The following is an 18,327-nucleotide window of genomic DNA, read 5'->3' as shown; positions in this document are numbered from 1 at the left end:
CTGAGAAGTCCTGCAGTAAATAACCTCTTTAGTTTTTTTAACCCACTATATCCCAAGCTGCCTTTGGTTAAGAAACCTTTCTCATGGATACCTAGGAACATTGTGCAGAATCCTCTTTGAGAAAATGTTTCTTGGCACAGCTAAGACCTTTGACCATGACCTCGAGTAAGACAGGAGGACTGGACTCTGATTCCATCCGGGACCTCAGCGAGCTGGTCAGAGAGGAGATGCTGAAGCCAGCTTTGTTCACCTGAGTAGTTCACATTTGCCGGGCACTTACTCTGAGCTCATGGGTTTCTGGGTGCAGAAACTGAGGCATAGAGGAATCAAAGTAATGTGTGCAGTGATATACGTATACAGGAAGTGGTCAAGCCGGGACTGGACGTTGGCCTTCCTGACGCATATGTCACATAAACCCTCTGGGCTTTAATTTCCTTATTTATAATATGAGGGAAATGACCATTGTGTCTACCCTTATAAAGTTGAGATGAGGATTAAAAGAGGTAATAAAGGGCTTAATGCAGGGCTTAGCATATAGTAACCTCTTAAGAAGTGTTATCAGCACACCAGACCCCATATAAGGCTGTACCTACCCTCTCTGGGACAAGGACCTCATTATCTTACAAAGTTCTTGACACTTTCGGGCAGTTCTAGGTATTAGAATAGCTACCTGCCAGTGAGCCAAAAACCTGTCTCCCCTTCCCCTACGTCCTGACTCTGCCCTGGAAGCAGCTCCCACCGTCCTACGCTTGCAGCTCAGAGACCACAGACCAGGACGGCATCCCTGAGTCCACTCACCTTCCCTCTTCCACCCCCACCCCCAATACACTGAGCTTGGATGACAAGGCACTTTGCCATCAGGTTAGGACCTCTGAGCCTTTCTCCTTCACCCCTCCTTTGGGCAAGATGCCTGATTTCTTTATCCACAAAGGCCAGCCTCTGCCATAGAGCACTCAGCCCCTGACGGCCAGGCCAACCCACCTGGGTGATCAGGACGGGGAAGAGTCAGCCTCACGCCTCACTCGGCTGCCCAAGGAGAACCAAGAGCAGGAGGAAGGATGCTGGCCGGGCCTCGCTGCGCACTTCATTTCAGGCTGACTGAGATCAACTAACCACTGTGGAGGGCCCCAGGGAAGGTCCAACCTGCCTACTGGACCCAGAGCCGGTGGGCACAGGCTCAGGGAGGGTGAGGGCAGGACACAATGCCCATTTCCAGCAGCATCCTGAAGGTGAGGTGCCCCTGGGAGGCACGGAGGGAGTGATCAGCCTTGTGAGGCACACACCAGCCCTGTTCTACATGCTTTATGTACCTATTAACTCGTTCATCCTCCCAAGACCCCATCTGCTCCCATTTGAGAGATGAGCCAGCCAGGCCAAAGAAAGGTTAAGTAACTTGCCCAAGACCACACGGCAAAGAAGCAACACCGCTCGTGTTTGAAGCCAGGTTCTAGAGCCTGTGCCCTTGATCTCTGAACGCCACTGCCTTCCCAACACTGTACATCTGGAACAGTCTAGGGAAGAAAGAAACAGAGGATGGGAGATTAGAACAGAGACTAGAAGGGTATAGAGAATTCAAAAATTTAGAGACAGAGAAAGACCATTGTCCAGGGGGACAGCAGGGGGACGATAGGGGGACAGGCTGGCATAAGCAGCAGCCAGACAGGGTAACAGCTGGCCGAAGCAGAGGCCATGAGTGGGGAAGGGTGATTTCACCCTCCCAGCGGAGACACAGCAGGGGGGATGGGAGGCAGTGTCCTCACCACCCCAAGCATCCCAGTCTTGTAAGCAAAGGCCACTGCAGAGGCTAAAGCAATAGAACCGGCTCGAGAGGGTCTCTCCGCAGGCCTAGTATCTCCCCAGGAAGGGAGTCTGCTCGCTGCTCAGCTCACATCAATAAAGCAAGTCAGACTCCAGTGGGAAAGCTTCTGGAGTCCCATTAGCGCAGAAACGGCCCAATGCCGCCCCCCTCCACCCTAGCAATGAATTAACTCCACGGTGGAGATGGAGGAGATGCCCAAGTCCCCCCTCGTCTTCCCTAACCTTGGGACAAATTAAATCAAATTCCACTGCATGGCCCGAAGGCATAAACTTCGTTAGCTGCACCAATATATTCTGCCAGGCGGGCAGGCTCCCAGGTACTAATTACTTTATTCAGCAAGTTAAACAAATGATATGATATCTAAATTCAAAGGAGAGGCACCCAAGAGTTATGGAGCACACACCACTGGGACTTGCCAATGAACAAAGCAAAACAGAATTGCTAAACCGAAGGCTCAAAGTATTTGTCTGTGTATCCTTCAAGGTTGAGTTCAAGGCTTCTGTTCACCCCTCCATATGGAGGCCATCTCCAGGAGCCTTTCCTCCCCAGGAGACTCTGTGGCCTGCTGGTTCGAGCACAGCCCTGGTTTCGGCTGGAGGGGTTCTCCCATAGACTAGCTGTGAGACTCGGCTCACTCACGTCGCTCTAAGCTTCCAGGTCCTTAACTGTAACACGGGCATACCAATAGCTCCCGCCTCCTAAGGTCGTTGCCAGGGTTTCTAGGTAATCTGTGCAAGGATGTTAGCACAAAGCACAGTCTCCAGGGATGGGAACTATTTCTGTTTTTATCCTCATTGTTGTTATGGGATATTTATGTCATTAATAGCCATCGCAACGTGGGGTCTTCAAGGGGTCCCCAGTAGGTAGCAGCACTCTTGGCCTAGTCCTGAAAATCATTTTTAGATAAAGCAAATAGATAGAGATCAAAATATTGACATTACTGACAAAGGCTGAGTTGGAACATGTAGCTTCACATGCGAGAGGACAGGCCAGACAGGGAGTGAATTCTGGCTTGTGAGTCACAGCCATGCTGACCAGAGCAGACTTCTGTGCCCGAGGTGGCCCCAGCAAGATGTGCAGCAGAGCGGAGCCCTGCCCAGGGTCTCCTCTGGGCCAGATCCCTCCCAGGAAGGAGGAAGTACCCCCATTATTCTTCCTAAATTTACCAATTGGAAAGATTACCATTACCATCTCCCCAGGGTAGCAAAAATAAACGGGGGTGGAAAGGGATCCGGAGCTACACTAATTGAACTCCCTTTACAGGAAGAACTTTCTAGAGTTAGGGGAAAGCCTTTCCCAATACACATAGGGGACAATGAGAGTTGGTGGGTCTGGAGTACAACAGGATGGATTTGAATCCATTCTTCCCTCGCTTATATGTTATGTGATTTGCAGAAAGAACCTTGATCTCTTTGATTGAGGCCCCAATAAAATCTGGCTTTCGTAGCAAACAAATCATTCAAAAGACGTTTTCTGCATTTCCCTGAACTTGACAAAACTTAGTCCTTTATTCCCAGAATCCAGACCTATGACTCCTGAGCCTGGCATTGCCTTGGGACTTTGGATTTTGTTCTTCCTTCACTCATGCCCTCATTGCTGATTCTGCCATCCTCTTCCAGAGCCAAGCTCACATGTACCCAGGCAGAGCCACAACAGGCCCAGCCACCCCACCTATATGAATATATTCCATGGTTGACCGTGGAAGCATTAATGGTAAGAGGTGACTTCAACCTCCTGGTTATGCTTGATTGGATAGCAGTGAGCACATGACTCAACCTGAGCCAATCAGGTGCTCCTCCCAGTAATGGGTGGAATTCATAATTCACACTGCTAGGGAAGTTGGAAAACTGTGGGACAACCATCTGAGGCCATGTGTCAGTAGCATAGATAAAACTGACAGAGAAAGAAAGAGGGAGAGAGAGGAGGAGTGAGAGAGGTTGAAAAGGGAAGGACGGTCCCAGAGAAATGCAAAGATGAAAGATTCTCTGGCTCCAGAGAGAGCAAAACACGTAGACAAGGTGACTCCTATGGTTCTCAGTGGCTTCCTGGTCTATGACCTCTGCATTACTGAAAAAAGAAAAAAATCATTATTTTTGTTTAAGGCAAGCTGGTCTCTGATACTTGCAAATTAACAAATATTAATTAAAATAGTCAGAATGGTCAAGAATCGAGCCACTGAGCCAAGAGTGCATACCAAACCCCTCTAACTGCACAATCTCTCTCTTGGCTGGCTATGGGAAAGGTTCTAGAGGGACCTGGGCTCCTTCCCCAGAGGGAAGAACAAAGTCTGAAAGCACAGTTGGTGAGGAGATGTGCTGACTCAAAGCCTACTCCCCAGGTCCCAGACCTATTAGAGTCTGGAATCCCCAATCAGGGGACAATCCCTATTCCAGGACTCCTATTATGGTGGCTCCTATTATGATGGCTTTCCACGAGGGAAGATGGTGATTCTCAGCTCTACAGGGGGATCTTCTCCTAACTAGTTTTGTTTGATTTTTACCACTAGAGACACGATTCCAACAGTCTGGCACTCTTACTTACCCACATTGTTGGCTCTGAAGACCTTCTCGTTAATGTACCAGAAAAAGAGAAATTCGCCTTCCCCTTGACTGGATTTGACATCAACCCCGTGCCAGTCTGGGTGCTTCCAGTGTGAAGGCAATGGGGCCCCTGGGTCACCTGCCCCTCAGGTGTGTACCCCAAGGGGTGGATGTGGTCTGGAGGAAGTACTCAGCATTATTTGTGGGGGCACGTCAGAGGCCATGGGAGGGTTCTGCACCCCGGCAAGGGACCCAGGAATCCCGATCAGGCCCTGACAGTTGTTTCTCAGTTAGTGTTTGATCAATACGTTAATCTGATCAGTCACTCTAGTCTCATCCATCAGCCCAGTCCCACCCACACTCACTCCCTTACTGTCCTCCAGATGTTGTCTTTCCTCCATCCGACCTGTCACTGCTCTTGATGAGATAGATCCTGAATCCTTCTACCAGAGACCAGCAAAAATAACTCTCTGGACTCCCTGATGCCCTCTCTCTCTGTCTCTGCCCTGATCTAGTTTTCCCAAGAGGGGTTGCCCAGTGGTCTTCCTCAAAGAACCCTAACACTCCTCAGATTACAGGAGTTCCCACCAAGGACCCCCCGGGACCTGGCCCTGCCTAGCTCTGAAGCCGCATCTCTCACCTCCCCACTTGCACTGGAGGGGATTTGAACGGCTGACCTCATGAGAGCACCAATTGGAGCACCAATTCTCCCACTCTACCCTTTGCCAATCCGGCTGCAACTCCTATGTCGCCTTTGCCACTCACCCCCTGCACTCCTCTGACCTCGCTCCCCTGTTCCCACCCGTGGGCCTCTCTTCAGCACTGCCCACCTCCTAAGGAAACTGACAGTTTACTTGCCTATGTCCACCCCACAGCTCTGAGCACCCGGAGGGTAAAGATGCAACCTATGTCTCTTTGGTACCAAGAAGAAACGATGATTGCTATTCACAATAAGAACTGACTGTAACTGCTTCTGCATCCTAGAAGAACAGCAAAATTCCGATCAGAGGAGATGGCTTTTTATTTAGGAAAATACATGGAGGCACCTGTTTGGAGTTTAAAGTGAGACTCCCCAAGGCATGGTCTAGAAGGAGCAAGTACATCAAAGTGGGAGGTGAACTGAATAACAAAGTAAAGAAACTCGAGTTCCAGGGACTGTCCAGGAGAAAAGGCAGGCAGCTCTTGGGAAAACAGAGGGAAGGGAGGGGTGTGGAAAGGGATATGGGGGATGGGAGCCCTGTGGGGCGCCTGGACCGGATGGGGAGCCACCGAATGTGGGGCATTCTGATTGCATAGACGCTGGCAGCATGGGTGGTGATAGGATCCACTCAAGGCAGATCAGAGGACCTGGGGGTTTACTGAATATACCACGAGGGAGCAGCGGGCAGGACAGCAGGGGAGAGATCGACACAAGGCAGGAGCGAGGGGCCATAGTTACAGGGCGGAGTGAGGCAGTCTGGGACGTATGGAATTCCCCCTCCCCTTATTTTTTAAGATTTATTTATTTATTCCAGAGAGAGAGAGAGCAGGAGTGGGAAGGGCAGAGAGAGGGAGAGAAAATCTCAGGCCGACTCCACCCAAGATCACAGCCTGAGCCAAAATCAGGAAGTCCATTGCTTAAGGACTGCACCACCCCAGGTACCCCATGGAATTTTCGCTGTTTTGGTAATCTTAGGAACTGTGCCTGGTTGTCATTGGTCAGTTAGGGCCTATGGTTATTTTGAGGAGGGTCGCTTCATGAGCCTGCTTGTGTTCCACTCGGTGGTCGCTGTGGGCCCTTGAACCTTGCTCAAGTTTGCCTGGCTCAAGCCTGTTGCCTAAAAGCAGCCCCTACCGGCCCCAGCAAGTAGGCTGAGGGCCTGAAGAAGAGAGACGGACAGTGACCATCTCTCGGGCCCTGTGGGCTAACACACTTTGAGACATAAATGTGGAATATTGAGGTTTAAAGTCTTTCTGACACTCTGCTGTCCTGTGCTGTCACCGCCCGCCCCCTATTATTCCACACCTTCAGGAAAAGTCCAACGGAGGAAAGCAGCCCTGTGGTGATGGTGCTCTGAGAGGGGGAAGGGAAAGAGACCTTGTCCAGCCATGGGGAGAGGCCAGGCACAGAGGGGCGGGGGTAGGTGGGGAGCAGTTGGAGAGGATGGGGTGCGGGGGGGCCACTGGTGAGTGCATGACTCTGGGATGAAGGGAAGCACCATGTCAGAATTAAAAGGTAAGCTTGAGAACGAAAACCACCTCTGGAGTTTGCGGAAAGCTTAGGAAAAGCATTCCAAGAGAGGGCTTGCATTTTCTCTGGATTAAAGGTTTGCCACTCAACGCCCATCCAATGAAATGAAACTCTGGCCATCCTGGGAGCGTGTGAGACTGGCCTGTGTGCATTTGGGGTCTCCCTCTTCCATGACACGTGGGAGAGAAGGGAAACGTCCAAAATGCTTAGCCAAGGCTGTTTTCCACGTTGTAACGAGAGTGAAAGAGGCGGGAGGCTTTTGAGAGACCTGATCGCTGACGGGGGTTTTCCCTGAAAGGGCTGGTGGGAATAGCCAAGGAGACACGATCTTCCGATGCCTGAGCAAGAGGGAACCTTAGGGAACGTGTGGTCCTCAGTTGGTTCACGGAGGCCAACGTAAGTGACGACTCTGAGGGACTGGTAGTGGTTGTCAAGAGCACTGCCTTAGGAAGAATTCGAAAGCTCTGTCTGCAGGCAGCAAGAAAGAATTCACCGATCAGTGCATACTGTCTACCACGGGTACAGGAAGGGGAATGATCGCAGGTGTGCCATCTCTAACCCAGCGCAACTTCTTATAGATGGAAACAAAGAGAAACTTCCCCAAAGGCACATAGTGGCTAGAGTCAAGTGTGTGTTGAATTCTGGGCTCTTCTCTGCATAGCACTGAGACAGGAAAGCTGAAGGGACCCCATGAAGGATGCTTTTTGCTCCTTCTCCTGCTTCTGTTCTTGCTAGGAACTGCACCCCACCCTACACACCTCATAGACAATGTATGTCCTCCTTATAAAGGTCAAGGAGGGAGTGATTTCTCTGGCAGCTTCCAGCACAATCGTTAACATCTAAGGAGTGATCAGGTGGGGTCATCATGCATATTTTCCAGACTTCTGACTCACCAGGACCCCTTGGTCCAGGGCATAAGGGATTTAGGGAAGACATCTGAACGCCTGTCTTTGATTTAACCATTTCCTGGATGCCTGAGAAGACACATACACTAGAAAAACCCCAGACCCCAAATAAAGGTGAGCCTTAGTCTCCTTTCCTTCCCAAGTCTCCTGGACACTCCGTCTGTGTCTACCCTCTCTCTGTGTGTCTTCAATAAATTCTGATCTCACCTCCTCTCTGCTCATATTTCATTTCTACCCTGCATGAAGCCAAGGACCCTCTTGGCTGGTCCTCCAGGACCCTCTCTGGGTCCCTGGACTCAGCCAGTCTGCATCAGTACTACCTTCCCATACACATAACACAAGACAGGGAAGTAGGAAGATTAATATCTTGGCTATCTGGTCAACCTCACCAGTGTAGGACCAAGACTCTGCCAGAGGGAGGTAGAAAGGGAAACTGCATTTGATTGCTCTCAAGAACAGGTCTGGGCCCAATCTCTGTTCCCTTTGAAGACATACAGCCGCAGGGTGCATCAGAAAACCTACCCTTTGGGTTACATAGCTGTGTGACCAGGACTCGAGCTCAAGGTATAGGGCTAGAAATCCTCGTGACAGGAAAGAAGACAGCTTGACCAAGGTCATTCTGGGCATTGTCTTCTTTAGAGTCTTTACTCATTTTTTCAACAGACTCTTTTTTGAGCACTTGGAGCAAATTAGTAACCTGGGATCCAGGGCTGCAGTTCTTAGGGCATTTGCATCAAGGAGAGGGCGGAGACAAGCATGCAACAGCTCATTATGCAATTAGTTATTTAATTATAAATGGAGATGAATGCCAAGAAGAGGTGCAGGGAGCTCTGACAGCAAACAACCCAGGGGTCTGATGTAATCCGGGGAAGGAGGGAAAGGTTTCCTCAAGAAGTGACATTTCAACAGTGACTGGAAGGATTAAACCCAAACTTCATGACGGATGGGGGTAGGGAGAGGCGGCAAATGGAGACAGACAGAAGACAGAGCAGAGGGAAGAACCTGTTCAAAGGGCCTGAGGAGTGAAGAAACGTGACGTGTTTGAGGAATCGAAAGACTAAAAGGCCAGAAGGGCTGAAACACAGGATATGTGTGGGGGTTTTTTTTGGTGTTTGGGTTTTTTTTGTTTTTGTTTTTGTTTGTTTTTTTTTTTTTTTTGGTTTGGGTTTTGGGGTTTTTTTTTGTTTTTTTGTTTTGTTTTGTTTTGTTTAGGTTAGGAACCAACAAAGATTGAAGCTGTGACAATACGACTTAGCAGAAATGGCAACCCCTCCCCAGACCCCCCACACCCAACCCCACTCCACCCCCAATCCCTGCTCCACCGGCAGCCTTGGCATGAGTTTTTAGAAGGCACCCCTTCTGGACCGACAGCTCGGGTGCACAGCTGAGCAAACGGAGCCCAGGCTGGCTTCTAGCCACCGCCAGTGCCCTCAGCCGGGCACCTTTGTGCAGTGCACAATGAGCACAACCAAATGGCAGTGCGGGCCCACCTCCCTTGCCCAAGCCTGCTGCAAGTAGACTAGAGGAACCGCTCCAAGGAATCACCTGGAGAGCCTGTTAAAATGCAGATTCCAATTTGGTAGCCTAGGGCCTGAGGTTTTGTGGCTGTGGCTGGTGATCTCCACACCACAATTCAAATAGGAAAGAACTGGCAGGTAGGCTGCAGACCACCAGGCCTTGACATCCGAAGGTAAATTGGGGAGAAAAAGAAACCCACAGGAAGTGATTCTGTTTGATTAAATGAAATCCTTTTGGATTATTTCCCACTCTGTGCCAGTCCTTTTCATGCTGGAGACAGACATGGTGCAGCCCTTGTCCGCAGCAGAAGGTTCCCAGAACCTAATGGGATAGAAGAGCAAACCAGCCACACCTGGGCAAGGACTAAATACTTTCCGAAAGAGCCTGGGAGCCCAGAAGGAATGACTGACCTAATTAAGCAAATCCGGGAGGACTTCTTGGGAGAAGTGACATTTGTGGAATGAACAGTATTTCAACAGGTGAAAGGCCAGAAAAGCTAAGCAAAAGAACCAAACGATACTTCAACCACTGTGTATGTACATAGATGGACATTTTAAAGATGAAAAGAATAAGAAGAACCAAAATATGAAAGGGCATGAAGATCCCAAGAATACGGACCATAAGATTCATGAAGAGGGAGGTTGAGTGGGAGGCAGAGCAAGAAAATTCATCAAGCATTAGATTATTCTGGGCCTTGAATGCCAGGCTTAGAGAAGAGAAATTTACCAAAAACGATAGAGCGAAACCTCATCAGGCAGTCAGAGGCCAACCTCGTGAGCCCCGGGGTGCCCATGACCTGACGAGCCCCACGAGCCCCACGAAACTTGTGGAGCCTGGGAAGGATCAGTACAGAACAGCTTTCCCATGTCTGGGCTGGTGTCATCTACCTGTGAAGGTCAGGACAACAATGCAGGAGGGCAAACCTCTACCTCCCGCTGTTGGGAAAGCTGCAGGGAAACCCTGGAGAGAAAAGATATTCAGCCACAGAAAAGGAGACCTGTGAAAAGGCCTCACTGAGGAGATAATGAAAGATAAAGCAGGAGCTCCTCAAAAAGAAACCAGTCAAGTTGCCTTTGCAGAGATTAAAGCCCACTGAAGAGAAATGCGTGGTTGGAGAGGGAGGAGCTTAAAACCCTGCAGGAAACAAGTGAGCTAGCGGGGAGCCGAACTCCCTCCCCAAGCTCCCTGCACCCCAGAACCCCCTCCACACCCCAGCTTGGCCAGAGCTGAGGTCATGTGGCCCACACTTGCATGCCAGCCAGACCCGGACCCCAAGTTGCAGTCCTGCCTCAACTCGGGCCTGGGGCCCCCTTCTGCCAATGGCCTGAGTCTTAACCCAGAGATGAAATCTCTACCTTGGGGTCTAGATGGCTAGAACTGAGTCCAGCATGACGGCTTGCCCAGGTCTTCCCAGGCTATGAGCCCCCACCGAGATCTCCTTCCCTCGGGGAGTCCTCACTCCAAACCACAGGACTCCCCTTACCTATGGTTCTTCCCTTCTGCGCAATGAGTGACCAGAATGACCCGAGCCATGTGAACAGCCCTTCCTGAGTTCATATCCTGCGGAGGGCCAAGGTCTTGTTCTAAAGGCCCCAAGAAATCGACCGGACTCAGAGCTAGAGCCATCAAAATGCCGTCTGCCTGGCTTTTCCCTCCTGCCCACATCCTTGGACGTTTCTTGTACTGTTCCATTCCACAGATGTGCACTCTGAGTCCGACTTTAAGCTGGAGGGTTCAGAGGGGTGCAGGAGCGGTCCTGAAAAAAAAAATCCTATGAATATGAACATCACAGTCTCCCTGGTTCTCGACCCCAGGCATATCCTTCCCTGCCTTCTGGCTGGCACCCAGAGGCACGGAGCACTCTCTCCCAGAGTTGCGGCCAGGATGGCTCCCGGTGAGTGGTAGTGCCAGCCCTGGGGCCCGCCCCGCCGTGAGGCTGCAGTGGGAAGCGACAAGACAGAGCCAGTGAGTGGACAAGTGGACGGCAGGCTACAGTCAGTTCTGTGCTGGAAACAATTTGAATGCTTCCTCCAACCCGCTCCGACTGTGGAGTCTTAAACAATCCCATATGTCTTAAACAATCCCCGGATTGGTGAGATGCCTCCAGGCTTCTTGGGCACCCCCAGTCGCAACAGACCCCACTCCCAGACCACTTGCCCCTGAGTCAAAGGCAAAGTGTCAGGCCCCGGAGTCTGACCTCAGGACTGGCTTGCAGACATCACACGGTGTTCTTGCAGACTCCCGGGGCAGCTGCAAAGTTCCCCATGCCTTCCCCAGCTGCACTCGTTTCTAGCAGCTGCAGCTGCGTTCCCTGCAGTCTCGATCCTGGCAGGGTGGAGGGCACCTCTTGTCCTGGCGCACGCCGTGATGTGGCCGGTTTATAGCGCGACTGCTAACATGCTGGGGATGGGAAGGAAGGGCGCTGGAATGAACCCTGACGTGCTGGAGGTATCAGGGTGATCCCAGGGTTTGCAGTATACAGATAAATAGAAATAGGAGGATAGAGTGGATGGATATCTCTACATGCAAGTATCTGTATCTAAAAATACCTCAAACCCATCACTGTCCTCTGAGAGAGCCTAGAAGCAAAGAAACCCCCAAAGCAAATAGCACACAAATAGATCTTGTTTCCTAAATACCACTTTCCACCAAAAGAAACCAAAGTTATTTTTTTAAATGGCCATCCTGGGGCACCTGGATGACTCAGTCAGTTAAGCATGTGCCTTTCGCTCAGGCCATGATCTCAGGGTCCTAGGAATAAGCCCCGAGTTGGTCTCACTTGCTCAGGGGAATCTGCTTCTCCTTCTGCCTTCCCCAGTGTGTGTGCTCATGCGCGCTCTCTCTCTCTCTCTCTCCCTCTCTCTCTCAAATAAATAAATAGGATCTTTAAAAAAAAATTATCTTATTTCACTCAGCATAATCTCTTCCAGTCCCTTCCATGTTGCTACAAAAGTTGGGTATTCGTCCTTTCTGATGGAGGCCTAAGACTCCATAGTGTATATGGACCACATCTTCCTTATCCATTCGTCCGTTGAAGGGCATCTTGGTTCTTTCCACAGTTTGGCGACCGTGGCCATTGCTGCTATAAACATTGGGGTACAGATGGCCCTTCTTTTCACTACATCTGTATCTTTGGGGTAAATACCCAGTAGTGCAATTGCAGGGTCATAGGGAAGCTCTATTTTTAACTTCTTGAGGAATCTCCACACTGTTCTCCAAAGTGGCTGCACCAACTTGCATTCCCACCAACAGTGTAAGAGGGTTCCCCTTTCTCCACATCCTCTCCAACACACGTTGTTTCCTGTCTTGCTAATTTTGGCCATTCTAACTGGTGTAAGGTGGTATCTCAATGTGGTTTTAATTTGAATCTCCCTGATGGCTTATGCTGAGTGAAATAAGTCAAGCAGAGAGAGTCAAGTATCATATGGTTTCACTTATTTGTGGAGCCTAACAAATAATATGGAGGACAAGAGTAGATGGAGAGGAGAAGGGAGTTGAGGGAAATTGGAAGGGGAGGTGAACCATGAGAGACTATGGACTCTGAAAAACAACCTGAGGGTTTTGAAGGGGCGGGAGGTGGGAGGTTGGGGGAACCAGGTGGTGGGTATTAGGGAGGGCACGGATTGCATGGAGCACTGGGCGTGGTGCAAAAACAATGAATACTGTTACGCTGAAAAGAAATAAAAAATTTTTTTAAAATTATCTTAAAAAAAATGGCAGGGAAAACACAAACTGAGTCTGAAACACCTTGTCTTTCCCCTGGCTGTTCCCTCTTCCTGGTTGTCCTCCCTACCCTCCTGCAATGCCCCATCAGATAAATAGTGCACCCCATCTGTCAGTGCTCAATCTTATGTTGCTGATCAGGGACATGGCAAAGTACTAGGAGCCCAGCGCGCCTCCTTGGAAAATCTGGTTGCCCTCGCACAAACCCAGGCCAGGCTCTGTCTGCAGTAACTGACTTAACCTGTCTGAGCCTCAGTTGCTTCAATGGGGGTACTGATACCTGCCTCACGTGGTGATCCAAGCTGAGTCCCTAGGCAGAGCGCTCACCCAGCAAACACTAAATGTCAGTATTTGATTCCCAGTGACAGCGTTCACCTGCCCTGGGAGACCCGGAGCTCTGCCTCATCTGCTCTTTCCACCCCCCAACACCTAGCACCATGCCTGGAATCCCCAAGAGGGATCAGTCTGGGTCCCCTGGGTTGTTTAATTGAATTGCTTGCTGATATTTACTGATGGAACCTTCATTAATGGGAATGTACAGACTAGCGCCATCCCACTGACACTCAGTGTGAATCTATGCTTACCGACCGAGCTTTCCCTACCAACGCCCACTGACTGACACCTCCCTGGGACCCTCATAGCCTCATACCCTTGTAGCCTCTGCCAGGGCCTCCAACCTCCTGCATAAAAGGAAGAAAGGCTCTCTGCTTGCCTCTTTTTCACGTTCTCCCTGACACTCCCATTTCTCTGCATCTCCATCCCACCTCATTCTCTGCCCTGTTCCTTGTCAGCATCACCACGTCAGGTTTTCTCTGTGTCTCTGTGGCCCTGTTCTATCGCTGGGTCTCTGCCTGCCTTTGTGGGCCCTGCCCTGTAGCTTTACTCCCTGCCCCCATCTTCCCCTCCCCCAAGGTCACAACCCTCATTGTCCAGACTCAAGGACACGGCACACGAGAGTACAGATGCATATTTATTGTTACATCTTTATTGTTCGCCTGGTGACAGACCATCTTTTTTTCTCTGTTCTCCGGGGATTAGCTCCAGATGGTTTTCTTTATCTACTCCATCTGGGACACCTGCTCTCCCCATCCCGTCTACTTCCCCCCATCTTAGAACCCCCAGCAGAGACATCATCTAGAAATGTCAGAATCAGGCTGAGGATCCCCCAGCCAACACACGTGGGGAGGGGAGGATGTGGTCGCATGCGCCACACACACACGGGAAGACGTGCTCAAGGAGGAGAAACACATGGTCAGACTCCAAAGTTATCATAAATGGTTCATACATCATGTGTCCAGGACATGTATTTGAGGGCTCAATGGGCCCAGACTGTCCAGGGCAAATACAGGTGCTGGATGTGTTGGAGGACATGGTGTTTAAGGGTGCAAATGTGAACGTTGGGGGGCAAGGGGCATAGCCTAGAATTCATCCTTTTCTCTGATGAAACCATGGGACATCTGCCACACCCAAACAAAAGCTTCTAGTACGATCACATCGCTCTACCTTTGCTCTTTTCCTCTGCGCTGAGAACCACAAGCCCGAGACAGGGGCTTCTCCCTCAGCCCTGCTGCCAGAATGAAGAAGACAGACTGAGCAGAGACATGACCCCTGAGCCACCAATATTAGATAAAGGGAGGGGAACAGAAATGCATGTTGTTTACGAACCACTGAAGTCTAAGGGCTGTTTGTTACTGCAGCACAACCTAAAACAAGCTGAGGGGAACATCTCCTAGAGTCCCATGGCATTAAGTATTTTTCATCCACTAGGGGCTCCTATGTGTCCATCAGCAAGCACGCCCTCTTTTCTGAGCTTCAGGACGGTAAATCTAACTACACATACTAGTCTCCGCTGGGGTATCTAACAGGCATATCAAACATAAGATCCACAACATAACTAAACAAAAATTTGGGAACACCTGCTCTTCTGCTTGCTGTCCTATCCAGCAAGCCTTGTGCCATCTACTTAAAATGTGCTGTGTGGCATTACAGATGTATGTTGTCAACTTGGGATCACCCCCCACATATATCACGCCACAGGCAGTTGTATCAAAGTGGACCTATCTTTTCATTTTATTTTTAGGATTTTTCTAGGATGCTCTTCAAATTACAAATGTAATACAATTGAACAATTGTACAAAAGTAATTCAATTGAACAATTGAAATGTACATGGAGCTGTTGAAATGTACAACAGAAAGGTTACAAGTTACAGCTTTCCCAGTCCCCACCTCACAACCATTCTTCTAATGTAACCAATGTTAACAGAGCAGAACCTAACCTTCAAGTAGATGTTTATTATGAACAACCTCAGCTGTCCCTAGGATCATTAATGCAAAAATCTGCCCTCTAGAATAGTAGTTGGTATGAGCAAGGCAAAGTATGAAAATGCATTCCTTGTTTTCATTCACAAACTAATGAATCTCCAGATGTTGCCTGGGTCTCCAACAAGGGAGACCACCAGAGCCAGCTGATGCCGTGCATTTTAAGTGGACCAGAGAATGGCAGACCCTGCTTCTGAGAGGGACACCCACAGTTAATGTGGGGTTTAGAGTCGCAGGACGGAGCAAGCTTTGCCTGTGGGAGGTTGTGAGCAGGTATCAAGTAACTTGTCCAGGTAATGTTCAGAAATGGTGGAGTCTGGCGATCAATATCATGCATCAGGCAGACCTGGGTCTAAAACCACTGAGGCATTTTCTGTGTGCATTGGGCAATTCACCTCTGTGAACAGAAATAAGCATCATACTTATGTATTAGTCAGGTCCAATCAAAACCTCAGAAGCCACTCTGTATATTCCAAGAATAAAGGGAATTAGAAGTTCCCACAGTTGATACAAGGGCTCAGTAAACAACAGCTGGGGAAAGCACATTGAGAATGGGAGCTGCAACCCTCCAACAGCTACTTCCCTGGGCAGTTCCCAATGACCTTCTCAGGATGCAGGAATGAAGCACGTGAATTTCAGGTACCTTGTGTGAAAGATGCTTCAAATCTCATGTCTGTATATCTGCCTGCAACTACTTGGCCATCTTCTTTACTTCCCAAATCTCCCATGAGTATCTGTCTTGGCCAACTGGAACCAGACACCATATGGGGAAGGCCTCTGTGGGAACTGTTGGTCCCAGCTTCCCCTCTGCAGTGCAAAAGACACCTAATGACAGGCGGTGGTAATGCCAGGTGGACGAGAGACAACCCAGCACAATCTGCCACCTAACATTCTTAGGCGATTAAATGAAATAATGCAGAAAAATTTTTAGTATAGTGCTTGGTACGTGGTTAATGCACAATTAAGTTGCAATTATTATAATTGTTCTTATAATTTTGATCTTGGAACTGGTGGCTTTCCACCCGGCCCAGCACACCCACTCCATTTCACGTTATGGAAAACCCTAGGCATTTGGGTTCCTGTCAAAAGATACATTCCCCATCGCCTCACATCACTCAGCAGGTTCTATTATTCCTTTTTCAGATCCGATTATAGTGGCAACATTTGTAAATTGCTGATCCTTTAATTCCCCATAAGCACACATTCTGGCTAAACGTATTCAAATCAATTATACTGAGAGACATGAACTAAATTCTCTACTTCTGTGTCTCCCGGTTTTGTATTCCACAGCAATTGTACCCAAAAATCAGTACAAAAAAAAAAAAAAAGAATTTTTTGCTACAGGTGTGTCTTCTCTATCATCCATCCATCGAGGCCTGAAAATATCCAATAATAACCGCATTTATAAGCAAGCAGTTCTAGCTGCACAATTGCTATCACCAAACAAATACATTTCAGAATAATGAAATGTTTCCAATCAAAATTAATTTTAAAAACCCAAACTGCATGCACACTTACTTCCATGAAACTTAAATTCAGACCATTCTGTGGGTAACAAAATTATACTTACAAAGAACTCAGAATGATTGGATCTCAAAATTCAAAATTCAATTGTAGAAAATAAAATCTGTTATAAACCGCAAGGGCCTTTGCCAAGCCATCCCCTGCTCTGAAGCACAATCCAAACATCACATGGTCACAGGTCAGTGATTCCTGCAAAGAAATCCATTTTACAAACAAACCTAGGGTAATAGCACCCAGATCTGTAATGCCTTTTCCTGATTAATGATGGGCCCACACACTGTCATGTCCACGGTGACCAAGAACAAAGCTAACATTCTTAGGAACAGCATTACCCTTAAAATTGCAATAATCTCCAGGGAAAATGACCCAATTTAAACTTATTCTCTCTTTAGCTCGGATTTGCTTAGCTCTTTCAAACTTGTTCTATGCTGTCACCTGTGTCCTTCAAAAACATACCCCTTATTATTCTCCATAACTCCCCGATTCAATCACATGTCTTCAGTGATTTTTTAAAGTTTATTATTATTATTATTACTTCAGTAATCTCTACACTTAACATGGGGCTTGAACTCACAACCCTGAGATCAAGAGTCACATGCTCTCCTGACAGAACCAGCCAGGCACCTTTGAAGTCTCAATGATTTTAAAAGCAATTCACCCCCCAGTTTACTATGACACCATTAAAGGGCAATTCAGTGACACAGGCTAATGAATCTCAAGAATTCAACTTTCAACTGGATTTTTTTTTAAACTCTAAACTCATAAGCACTAATATCCATTTAGTCTGTCAATTGATGTCTGGGTGCTGGGTTGAATGAGTCAGGAAAAGTCCCTGACCTCAGGGAGCTTACTTACATTCTAATCAGGAGAGAGAGATAAATGAGTAAACAAACAAGATTACTTCAGAGTGTGTAAGTACGGATCTGAAAGTCTCTTCACTTCACCTGTCTGGGCTAAGGCTGAAAACAAATCTATGGAGAGCCAGGGAAAGACAGCTTTTGGCAGAGGTTATAGCAAATGCAAAGGCCCTGTGGTTGGGAAGAGTTTGCCAGGCTTGGTAGCTAGAAATACATTGCCAAACAGAAACACACAGGTAGCACATATACCAATACACACCAAAGACATTCTAAAATGTCTTATCAAACTGAGTTGATACAAAAAATATTCATAAAATATTCCTACCATATAAAGAATAACAATAAAAGGATCATTCACATATGCCACTATCCAATTTAAGTTATGAAACATGACCATTGCGTTTGAAATCCCTGTGCATTCCTCTTTGAGCCCATTCTCTTTCCACTTACCCAGAGGAACTTTAATCTGAATAATGTGTTTATTTCTCTCATGTTCTTTTCTTTATGAGTTTACTATTCCAAATATTCCAACAATATGTTAATACATTTTTGATCTTTAAAACTAGAATCATGCAGTTATTTACATTTCTATGGCTTCTGTTTTCTTTTTAACCAAGTCAAAACTATAATAAGCTTTTTTTTTTAATTGGGAGTAGGAATTACATTTTTAATTGAAATTTTTATTGAAACAACTGTACATTCACATACAGTTGTAAGAAAGAACACAGATTCTGTGTACCCATACTTTATCCGGTTTCTCCTGGTGGTAATAATTTCAAAACTGTAATGCATCATCCCATGCAGGATATCTACGTGATACAACTCACCAATCTTGTTTAGACTTCCCTAGTCAAACTGAACTCATCTGTGGGTGGATATTTAATTCTGCAAT

The sequence above is a fragment of the Martes martes genome, assembly GCF_963455335.1.
Source record: "Martes martes genome assembly, chromosome: 4".
NCBI classification, from domain to species: Eukaryota; Metazoa; Chordata; class Mammalia; order Carnivora; family Mustelidae; genus Martes; species Martes martes.
This window is presented reverse-complemented; position numbering follows the sequence as displayed.